At 44.2% G+C, this 12,401-nt stretch overlaps 2 long non-coding RNA genes across 2 annotated transcripts in view; both read right to left on the bottom strand.

Annotated features, from left to right (window-relative positions):
- Nucleotides 1-2,738, bottom strand: part of LOC310677515 — a 4,479-nt gene extending 1,741 nt beyond the window's left edge. The window contains exon 1 of the long non-coding RNA XR_014511207.1: nt 80-2,738. This is a non-coding gene — a long non-coding RNA (uncharacterized lncRNA). The remainder of the gene's footprint in view (nt 1-79) is intronic.
- A 208-nt stretch (nt 2,739-2,946) lies between these two features.
- LOC310677543 lies at nt 2,947-12,401 on the bottom strand. The gene is made up of 2 exons (XR_014511255.1): nt 12,157-12,401; nt 2,947-3,623 (listed from the first exon to the last, which is right to left on the bottom strand). It is a non-coding gene; the product is annotated as an uncharacterized lncRNA (long non-coding RNA).

Here is a 12,401-nt window from a genome sequence, read left to right on the forward strand (position 1 = left end):
AATGGGCTTGCTTCGCAAGACGAAAAAACCGCTAGACGAAGAGACTCACGGAACGGATTCTTTTCGTCTTGCGAGGCACCACTGTACTGGGAATACTCCATTGCAAATCCCTAGTCCCTTCTTCCCATCCACAAGTCAGTTTCCCGGTTCCCTAGAAGACAGTCTTAAGACTGCTATCCTCAGCCCACATACCTGGGAGCAACCTCCCCAAACACGGTGGGACTTTTGAGTAAACATTCATGGGACTACAACCCTACTCACAGTATACAACATTGTTTTCAGCAGGGTTTGCTTCTGAGCAGATAGGCCTTGTATTGCATTGCAGACCTGCAGTGTGGATACGGTCCTCAAGATTCATTCTAGGAGGCTAGTGCTTGCATACATGCCAACACATTTAAGACACATTTTTCTTTCATTTCCGCATATTTCCTTTCCATCCACTTGCTGATCCAAATATAATCTTCCCTATACCCACGAGGATCGTCCTCGGGGAGAAAGCAAAACAAATGTTGAATCTGCAGAAGTGTTTGTACTTAATGCCTCTTCTGTGTTTTATGCAATGTGCTGAATGCAAGGGGGTCAAGGAAGGGGGTGGTAAGAGAAAGAACTCAGGAGGAAATATCAAATAGCCGCTTTCCAGAACTGTGAAGTATCTTGATTCTGCCAAAGCTCAGCAACTCAAAAAACCGATAAACACTGCAAACGTTTAGGCAGAATCTTGCTAACATCACTGCTTGTTTAAGAAATTATCACCTTGTTCTAAGAAAGTATATTCACTTCCCTTTGCAAACTGCAGGGGGAGCTTGTGCCTTTCAAAAAGGGGGAGAAAACTAAAAGTCCTCTTAACTCCTCTACATACATTCTTTTGGTTCCCCCCACCCAAAGCTTCTACCCGCTCTGCTCATACTCCATACATAGAAGTCCCTGCTACCAGCCATGAGAGCTAAATAGAACACCTATGGTCAAAGGCAGTATATCTTTGAAAGCTGGTTGATTGGGACAAACAAGGAATCTGTTAATCTCATGCCCTACTTTTAAGCTTTGCAGAGGCACTTGGTTGAGCACAATTGAAAACCAAATGCTCCGAAGAGACAAATGACTTGCCCAAACGTAAATACAAAGGATGGGTGGGGCCTGGGCCCCCAAACCCAGGCCACCCCTTTCCCCCTAGTATTCATTACTGCACTGTAACATCCATTTTGCAAATGACAAACTAGCAGCTTACCAGAGACCACAAACTGGATCAAAAAAACAGGTGTGATGTTAGGTCCCTCCATAATTCCTCTTTCAGTTAATTTCCCCCCAAAGCATCTAATCACATCCAGTCCTACAACATTAAGTTTCGAACCAGACCCCAGAAATCTATATTTTCAACCCTCATTTTGTATCTGCACCCTTCCAAAGGATTTCACTTTCCAAAAATTAATCCTTAATCGCTCCCTGTTTTCCCTTCTCCAAATACAAAACTTATCAACCAGCCCTGTTTCTGTTCATTAATCCTCTTTAGATTCACACAGTCTGCTTCATTTCCCCTTCAATTTTCTTCTCTGTTCAGGAGGACCTCTCCTTTTCCCATCAGTCACCCCATGCCATTGCGGCACCTGTGACATGCTCAACAAACAGGAACGCATGCTATGTCAAAATGAACATAAGAAGAGACCTGCTGGATCAAACCAGTGGCCCATCTAGTCCAGCATCAGATTCTCATGGGGGTTGGCCAGATCCCCATGTGAAGCCTGCAAGCGGGGGAACACAAACCTCCTTCCTCCTGAACCGAATAAGGCATGAATGCAAGCACTGGATAAGGAGTTGCAACTGTCAATCAAGTTTTGCAGCTCAGTTCTGGCTAAAGCTTGAGAACCTTCCCAGCCTTGCAGCTCCCAGAGTAAATAAAGGCATTTTGGGTGGGATGTTCGACTGTCAGACCAACACATTGCGCCAGCAGCAATGTTGCCAAACCTTTCTTTAAAAAACAAATTCTATACCCTATTTGTTTGCATCACCAGTCTTTCCTTTCTGAAGTTTTTCTGGAGCATATCCCTAGCTAAATACACTGTTATTTGCCAGACCACACGTCGGGCAAAAGGCCGATTGTGTGCTTTACGCTTCCGTTAACTTAAATCAAGCAGATGCTGATAAAATCAATTATGCCGCTATGTTTCGTTCTCAGCGTTGAAATAGTGCAGGCTGAGCAAATACAGCCACAGAACCTGTCACTCAGTTATTTGATGCTCTGTCAAGTTTTGGTTTCTCAGTTTACCTGTTTAAGTTCCGTTCACAATCATTCATCAGTTTGCATTTTTAAAAAAAGTCCTCACAAAAATTTGTCCGCGTTTCAGCATTTCCCCCACATTTTTGTATGCAATATTCCTCGGTACACAATTTCTCTCTCCATTTTTATATGTAATTTCCTGTCAAATGTGAGCTAATACGAACACGTACACACTGCAATAGCAAGAGGGGACAGGCAGCTGACTAGAGCCATCTTGTGAAAGCCACCCCTGCAAAATCAACATTAATGTCCACTCTCAGATATAAGCTAAAGCCAGCTAACCCAATCTGCAAAGCAGGTGCTTTCCATTCACCTGTTTTCCAAATCGAAGCTAAAAACATGATGCATAAGCACAAGGTGGCGGTGAGAAAGAGGGTTAGAAGTTGCAAGTAGGGAAATGAAGTTTTGCCTCTCCCAACACGATGTCCCATGTCGGTCTTTGAATCCTATGTGGTGTCAGAATGGATATGAGAGAGAGACATTGCACATACCTTTGTAAATCAAGAAAATCTTTAATAAAAATACATTAAAAAAAAGAGAATGAAGATTAACTGCAGGAGAACACCTGGTTTCATTTTCCGGGAAGTGAAAATCCATGCCACATTTTGTAAGGGTGTCACAGAAGACTGACATTCAAAGTTAGAAAATGTAACAAAACTAGAAACTGGCAAATATTGAATAAATAATTAAGAAAATAAGATTAGCCATTGTTTTCACTGAACTGTCAAACATTGACTCATATTCCAAATGCACATTTGTACAACATGAATGCAAGAACTATGAATATCTGATTTCAGTATAGTGCCTTGCCACCATTAATAAGTTAAATGTAACAATTCTCTTTTTCAATACTGTTTGCAAGCAAAGTACCATGAGCAATATAGGCATTATATGTGCAGAGTTAACAGGGACTATATGCCTTTTCTTTCCCTCTGTATCTTTTCATCCACTGATATTCTCAAAGAGAAAATGGAACAAAGCAGAGAGGATAGTTAACTGGGCATCAAAAGTCTCAGATGTTGTTTTATATCCAGGATCCTGAATATCAGCATCCGTCGTTTTGCATATATCAGAGGAGGCAAAGCTTGCTCCACATTTACGATGGAGCTTCTCAAGCATGATCAAGTCCCCATGCTCACGCAGTCATCTTCAACGAGGCTGGCTATACGGCTCCCTCCAAAGAGATCTGTGACAAGGTCTTCCTCCTGCAGATCAAGACGACAGCCGGAGGGAGGAACATCAGAAAGCTCATCACGAGCACTGTGGCAAAGATGACCAAGACAATTGTCCACGGTGCCAAGATGGTTTCCACCATGGCTTTCTACTCAGCCGTCTTGGCTCAAACACGTACCTAAGGGAGAGGGGAAAAAAAAGAAAACAACCACAAACCTCACTTGAGTTTTCAAGACAGCTCCAGCAGCAATACCGGCTAACACCTCCAAAAACGACGTGAAAAAGGAATAAGTCTGAATTGAGCGTTTTCAAAAGGTTGCCTGTTGACCTGTCAATTCGCCTTTGGCATGATCTATAAAGGAAGCTCTAGCCAGCCCGGAACAGGAGGAATTTGCAGATCTGGGGAGCAGAGGAAGGAGTAGATCACTATCCATGCACCAGCCTCACGTTGTGAATAGTAGTTTCTGTGACCTGTGCCTGCCTGAGGACAGGGATGAGGAGCCTTGTGCAACCCGAGGGCAGCAACCAAATGTGGGTGGAGCAGAGAGAATGTACATTTTGCCTTTCTGCACACACTCACACACCCTCCTCTTATCCTCCGTCCAGTCGAGCAAAAGGCATGATCAGAATCCAAGGGCAACATTCCAGCCAGGCAAAATTATTCAAGGAGGGTGTTGTTTAAGCAAGGCCAGTGAGGGCTGTCACCTGGGGAGGTGTGCGGCTAGGGAAGCAGTCTAGCTTGGGGACAGTCCCATGGGTCAGACTAGGACCAGCCCACCCATGAGGCCCACCCAAGTCGGCACCCTTGTGAGCTCCCTGCCCACCCCGCTGCCGATTTCTGGCAAGATCTCGCCAGAAATGGGTGCTGATGCCTGAGCCACTTCTCCATGGGTGCCGTGGAGGTGGGGGGGGGCACTTTGTGTTTCACTTCAAGCAACAAAACATGACACGCTGGCCCTGGATCAGACTGAGAGGCCTGAAGAGACCTTTGGTCTCTGCATGTGAGGTTTCATACTCCTGCCTAATGGTCTGCTGGCCAAAGGACGAAAGAAGAGGACTCTGTTGAAAGTTGTATCCCTCCCATGTTTTTTTGTGGACTGCAAGAAGATCAAACCTATCCATTCTTACGGAAATCAGCCCTGAGTGCTCACTGGAAGGACAGATCCTGAGGCTGAGACTCCAATGCTTTGGCTACCTCATGAGAAGAGAAGACTCCCTGGGAAAGACCCTAATGTTGGTAAAGATTGAGGGCACAAGGAGAAGGGGACGACAGAGGACGAGATGGTTGGACAGTGTTCTTGAAGCTACTAACGTGAGTTTGACCAAGCTGTGGGAGGCAGTAGAAGACAGGAGTGCCTGGCGTGCTCTGGTCCATGGGGTCACGAAGAGTCGGACATGACTAAACAACTAAACAACAACAACCCTGGAATAAGCATGAGGAAGTGTCCTTGGATGGAGATTTTTAAAACAATGAGGCATGACAACCAAAGCCAAAGAGAACTATATAGTGGAAGAAAACAAGTTCATTCTTCTGTCAACTAAAATGGTGGCTCAACACAAAACGTTGCAGCAATATGTGAAGGAAAGAGAATGCCAGAACATTAAGAAAACAACCTCTTGGCTTTTTTTTTTTTAAAGCAACTTTCTTGTTTACCTAAGAAACATTGACAGGATTTGGGAAGCAGGGCAACTTAGATGCACTCTCAGAGCTTTCAGCCAGAAAACAAGAAGCAAAAGAATTGTTTTCAAAATGGACAAACTATGAATCTTGCTCAATGTGTAAATACTTAGAATGATCCATTCCTTCTCATTAATGACTTTTGTGTAGAGAATTCTGATACCACCATGTTTCTGTGGTCCATAAAAGCATATCCTGTTTGCTTTCCACTTGAAGATCTGTTTCTTTGTGCACATTGCCCTCGGAAACCCCTCCTTCCTTATTGTTTTGCCTGCTGAGTGTCCCCATTGGCAAATTGTGCAAGACTATGCTTGAGTAGGGGAAAAGTCCTTCCTGGAGATCAATTTGCACTTGGAACATACATGCAAATGATACGTTGCTAAGTATGCAGGCATAATTAATTCTATGGCTTTGGAATGCTGTTAGTCAATGTGGGTTTTCTTTTTCTGCACCACACCATCATTATATAACTTTTAAATCACATGCAATCTTTTAATTGTGTAGCTCCGTGGTTGAGACTGCTGGCCTAATTTGTACCACCTGCTACGATGGTGGCACCATTTTTCTTCCCAGGACCTTAATCTTTCAGAGTGTAGTCACATGAATGATGCCAGTCAATTGGTGAGCGTGTCATGATTGAGATGATGTCACAACAGTACACAGCCAATTAGAACTGGTTATGTGCTGATGTAGCTGTGGACAAGGAAATGTCAGGTTCTTCACTTAGATTGGAAGCAGCAGCTGTGCAAATATAAGACAGGGGACACCTGCCTTGTCAGTAGTACACATGAAAAAGATCTAGGGGTCTTAGTGGACCAAAAACTCAACAGTGTGATGCAGCAGCAAAAAATGGTAATGCTATTCTAGGCTGCATCAAAGAAGTATCATGTTCTGATCAAGAGAAGTCATAGTACCGCTCTATTCTGCCTTGGTCATACACACCTGGAGTACTGTGTCCAGTTCTGGGCACCAAATTTAAGAAGGATATTGACAAGCTGGAATGTGTGCAGAGGAGGGCAACCAAGATGATCAAGGGTCTGCAACCCAAGCCCTATGAGGAACTGTTGAGTGAGTTGGGTATGTTTATCCTGGAAAGAGGAGACTGAGAGGAGAAATGCTAGCAATCTTCAAATATCTGAAGAGCTGTCACATGGAAGGTGAAGCAAGGTCGTTTCTCGTGCTCTGGAGGCTAGAACTCAAACCAATGGATCCAAGTTACAAGAAAGAGATTCCGACTAAACACCAGGAAGAACTTCCTGACAGTTAGAGCTGTTTGACAGTGGAGCAGACTCCCTCAGAAGGTGGTGGACTCTCCTTCCTGGGAGGTTTGTAAGCAGAGCTTGGATGGCCATCTGTCTTGAATGCTTTAGTTGAGATTCCTTCACTGCAAGGGGTTGGGCTAGATGACTCTCAGGATCCCTTCCAGATCTGCAGTGACATATTCCATTCTATTTCATTCTCCCACCCCCTAACAATCTCATCCCACTGATAATGCTTAGTTCTCACTGAGCTGTTTTGGGTTTCCTCCCCTTTAGGGATACAGATATAGATATAGATAAGATACATGTATATCTAAAACCTCCTTCTGGTGCTTGGAAGTACCATTCAGAGAATCAGATTGCTGTAGAAGTGTTGGGCGCAGATGAAATTTGATTGCCCCCATTGTGCAAAGGGAGCAGACACCATGCAACATCAGGTGGACTCTGAGAAAATTGAGGCTTTTGCCGTTCAATTTCCGGCAATGAAAAATATATATCCCTAAACTGGTTTTCTAAAAGAGGCTGTAATATTCTATAAATGTATGCTTTTGCCCAATCACTCCATATTTATGCAACTTGTTTCATAATCCATTGTTAAACTTCAAAGGACTATTTTTGGAGTCGTCTAAAGGTCACTTGGTTCACTTTGCTATTGACTATGATAGCCTCGAGCTGGGCACAAGGCAGAAGGCTCTCATGGATCCTCTTGTAAAATATGTTTGATGAACCGATGATTTTCATGATCATATTATATTATAATCATAAATATGTGTGACTTACAGAATCGGTTTTAGGAAAAAAAAGACCTTTGTAGGATCACTCTCTTGGACATCCTTATTAGCAAACTAAATATGTAGTGTTTAATGATAGTTGAAAAGCTGAGCTTAAGAGTCAACCGTCTGTGAAACACAACACAGTACTTTCTTACTCTCAGAGCAAACACTGAGTTTCAGTTCCTTGTTTAAGTTTTCTGGTTGTTGTTTTTTTGGGGAGGGGGTTATTGCTGGAGCACAATTGCTTTATCTTTGAAGGATTCCAGACTCCAATGGAAATATTTTTCAGGTAACAGCTGATGGGGGGAGAGAGAAAGAGCTAAGCATCTCCCTTCTTTCTGCTACTTCTCTGCTGAGAATTCCCCCGATTTCCGAAGTGGCTTGTCAGCTAAGGGCCAAAGACTATGACAGTGAGAGCCCTGAATGGATCTCCCAATATCTTTCTATTTCACTAAAAACAGCTGTTGGGGTCGTGGGCTGATTTGGTTTATGGCCACTGCATGATCTTCAACTGCCCTGAAAATGCCGGGACCATCACAAAAACCATTAAGCCATCACGGCTTCTCCCTATGTCATGCAGAGTCCCAAATTCCCATCTTTGTTGAGGTATGCTAACTGGAAATGGCTTCACACTGGGGGAAGCAGTAGGAAGAGAGGATTGCCAACTGAGGCCTCCCCCTCCACCACTATCACCTCCTTTGCCACCACTCCTGGGAGTCAGAGAAGGTGAGGTGGGGAGAGACTTTTGCTGGATCCGAGAGAGGGACCAGGTTGGCCTGTGGAATAGCAGCAGTAGCGGGAAGGGGAGCAGGAAGGAAGCACGAGGCAATGGGGATTCCGCCACCTTCCCCACTGTGGGAGGCTACAACTCTCCAGCCTGGCAGGCCCCATAACCATCCATAAAGGTAAAGGTAAAGGGACCCGTGACCATTAGGTCCAGTCGTGGCCGACTGTGGGGTTGTGGTGCTCATCTCGCTTTATTGGCCGAGGGAGCCGGAGTACAGCTTCCGGGTCATGTGGCCAGCATGACTGAGCCGCTTCTGGCGAACCAGAGCAGCGCACGGAAACACAGTTTACCTTCCCGCCAGAGTGGTACCTATTTATCTACTTGCACTTTGATGTGCTTCCGAACTGCTAGGTTGGCAGGAGCTGGGACCCAGCAACGGGGGCTCACCCCATCATGGGGATTCGAACCACCGACCTTCTGATCGGCAAGTCCTAGGCTCTGTGGTTTACCCACAGCACCACCCACATCCCGTAACCACCCATACAGCTAGCCAAATAAAAAGGAGAAAGAGAGCCAGGTCAGGCCTGAAATGAAGGTGGTGACTGGAGGAGACCCTGGGCAGCAGCAGGTCCTGGGGGTTGTGGAGTGATGGGGAAGGTTCTGGTGGGTGGGGTGCAGGGGTGTGGGGAGGCAATTGGGTTATAGGGGCCAAGAGTGGGGGCAGGAGCTAGCTGGGCTTCAGGTGGTGGTGGTTTGTATCATGGAAAACTTTAATAAAGACATTAACATGCAAAAAAAATGAATAAATCAGAAAATTAAAATTAAAAGCTCCCCTCAGCAGTGATACTGATGTAGAATAGAATGTACCAACTTTCATCTGAGGAATGTTGGAGGGTATGCCATCGTACCAGATGTGGGGGTGGGGGGGAGGTGGGGTTAAGTCAGTTGTTTTGCTGATTTAAATAGTCCCTTCTATTAATTTTGTGGCAACGGGGAAGGGTACATTCCAGACAGATTGCACAAACCATGTCAAGCTTGGCCCCACACATTTCTGTTAAATCCCTGCAGCACTTAAATTAAACCAGATGTAGCTAAGATGGTGCCCTCCAGTCAGAAGCTGTTGGACTACAACTCCCATCATCCCCCCAGTCATTGAACATTCTGACTGAGGATGATGGGAGCTGGAGTCCAACTACACTGAGAAAGCGCACCATTTGCTTTCCCTGAGCTAGACCCTTCCTTGGGAGTAATCCCCACTGAAATGAGAGCAACTTCCACCTAGGCAGGTAGGACTGAAATGCAGAAGCACTGACGTCTGCCCAGAATAATTGTGCCCATTGTCAATATGGCAGGCTGGTTTCCAGAATGCATTTGTTCATTGCTCTTTTGAGGGGGCCTTGCAGAACACTGTTATCTATTTCAATCAGAAACCATTTTGTGTGCTACGTTTTCTTTTCCTCTTTTCATTTGAATAGCTATTCATCTCGGCAAGGAGAAACAATGCCTCGTCTATATTTCCTTTGTGAATGTGATAAGATAAAAACGGTACAAAGAAACAGAAAACCCCCTCTGTATTTCCATGGTTAATGTGCTAAGATAAAAATAGTACAAAGAAGCAGAAATACAGATTGAGTACCCAAGAATACTCATGCATTTAACAAATTCATTAACAATTATTATAGCTGTGCACAGAAAAATATTAGCCTGAGAATCTACCTCGTTGTCTCAAATAGGACAATGCCTCAGCTTAGCTGCTCAGATCGACCTCACATTTCACCTCATATCCATGGCATATGATTCATTGCCTTGCTTTCCAAAGTCTGAAATTGACTACAATGGAACTATACATAGATGCCTATAACCAATGCCATTTTCCTAGAAAAAGAGGTGCTGGAACTCACCATGAACACCTCCCTTGCTCTCTTACGATGGCAATGCCGCTTACCTGAGAAGTGGTGGAACTGAGTTCTGACAAATTCCAGCTGGAAAAAAAAGCCCTGCCTATAGACTTTTAATTTTTTTGGCATAAGTGGGTGAAGTTTGCTGTCAAACCTCTTCTAAGAGGTTAAAAATGTTGTGTTTCAGTGCAAATAGGCTCAGGGGTCCTTGGCTACACACAGTTAAAATACTTTTTTTTAATAAAAAGGTTTAAGGACCTTCCGTGTGGTTTATGCTTTCAGTAAGGAGGGTAGGTGCAAGGGTTAAGAAGCCATAGACAAAATAAATAAATAGAACAGGATTCAGTACTTAACAAAACAAAACAAAACACCACTCATTTTGTTCCAAAGTCAGTCTTTCTGCATCCCTCCCCAAACCACTGTGACAGGAAGTAAAAAGGTAAAGGAATTCACAGATTGAAATATAGTGTTGTCAGTCAAATACCTACATCAATGAAGATGCCTGATAAGCATCTCAGAGGAGGGCATTCTGGTGGGGAAAGGCCAATGCAGAAAGGTTCTCTCATTGGCTGAGACCTTCCAAATTTCAGGAAGCAGGTGTTGGACAATTATTTCAGTGAAGGGTGGGGCAGAGGCAGATTTAGGGCAGTGTGTGGAGCGTAGGGGTGCTACAGGGCATTTTAAGCAATGGCGAATTTCAAATACAGTGGTACCTTGGTTTGCAACTGTTTTGGATTACAAACACGTCAAACCCTGAAGTGTGTGCCCCTTTTTTTGGATTACAACCCATTTTTTATTTTAATTACAACCAAATTTTTTTTGGAGGTCCTATTGGTGAAAGCATGACTTGGGTTACAACCTGTTTTGGTTTACAACTGGACCTCCGGAACGGATTATGGTTGTAAACCAAGGTATCACTGTATTCAAAAGCACTTCACATTTACCATTCCACTACAACAAAGCACTTCGTCCTATCCTTAGAACAGCCCTGTGAGGTAGGTACACACATTTATCCAAATGTTGCAGACAAAGGCTGAGAAAACTCTAGGTCTCATGAGGAAATTCTGTTGCGTGGATGGGAAAGCAAAATGCATACCAGAGATGATAATCTTCCTGGCTCATTTCTCACTCGGTTAGCCACTCCATTGCGCTAAATTAATCGTTTTATGATGCTGCATTAGGAAACGCACTAGGTTTGTTTTTATGTGTGTGTGTGTTTTGCTTCATAGACATAATCAATACCATAACCATCCTTCAAGAATGACAGATGGGAGGATAATTTTGGCAGGTTGACTATTAATGATACTATTTAAAACCATGAATTGTTCATGTGCCATTAGGATGACCAGATTCAAAGGAGAAGACAGATCCAGTTCTTTTAACAGCTGTGCAGACAGAAAAATGCTGGTCAGCTTTGCATGAAAAGTTGAACCTACCCAAACTGCATCTTCTGCACCACTGTTAAAAACATTGGAATCCTACCTTGAGCTGTGCTGATCAATTTCTTTGGGACCATTTGTTGTGTAGAATTGAAACCAAGCTCTCCTGAAGAGTGGGACATGGGTGGTGCTGTGGGTTAAACCACAGAGCCTAGCGCTTGCTGATCAAAAGGTCGCGGTTCGAATCCCTGCGACGGGGTGAGCTCCTGTTGTTTCGGTCCCTGCTCCTGCCAACCTAGCAGTTTGAAGGCACATCAAAGTGCAAGTAGATAGTAGGTACTGCTCCGGTGGGAAGGTAAATGACATTTCCATGCACTGCTCTGGTTCGCCAGAAGCGGTTTAATCATGCTAGCCACATGACCCGGAAGCTGTATGCAGACTCCTTCGGCCAGTAAAGCGAGATGAGCACCACAACCCCAGAGTCATCTGCGACTGGACCTAACGGCTAGGGGTCCCTTTACCTTTACCCCCTGAAGAGTATTTTTTTGTGGGTAGAAATTTCTCTGAAATTGCCTTGAGAGCAACACTGCATCATGTCGCATCCCTCCCAAGGCATTCTGGGAAGTGTGGCCAAAAGAAGCAGGGTCTTTTCACAAGGGTCTTTCCACAGCTTCCCACTAGGCATATTTTGGTCAGAAGCCCATTATGGTTAGGCAACAATTCCCTCCTCAAAATTTCAGATGATTCTCTTCTTCAAGAAAAAACACCAGAAATATCAGCCCCTGTTTTCTCAGGATAATAATATTTTCAGGCAAATGTGAGGAGGATTCTATCAGAATAGGTCACCAAACGTTTATTTTAAACCTAACCTTTTAGGAAAAGCAAGGCTTCCATCACAGTGCCACACTAGGCTGCATTTATTGTAGTCAAGAGAGACAGTTTACCACACACAACACACACACAGTATAATTTAGAGGTCTGGTCTTTCCGGTCTTACCTGCTTTTATAAAATATTTTTGCCTCCACGTGCCTTTGATCTCGACTCAAGTCGCTCTCTGTTGTAGGTTTTTATTCAGGGTTGCCAAACTGAAGTAAAGCACATTTTCTTCCCGCAAAAGCTTCCAGCTGTTTAATGAAGCTGTCAAAAAGCAAGGGAGACTAGCAATCTCTAGGACACCAGGGATCAGGCAAAAGCTGGTATTACAGTAGAAATAGACAACTATTTGGAGTAGGGTGCCTGTA

Source organism: Podarcis tiliguerta (genome assembly GCF_965153285.1).
Source record: "Podarcis tiliguerta genome assembly, chromosome: 5".
NCBI lineage: Eukaryota > Metazoa > Chordata > Lepidosauria > Squamata > Lacertidae > Podarcis > Podarcis tiliguerta.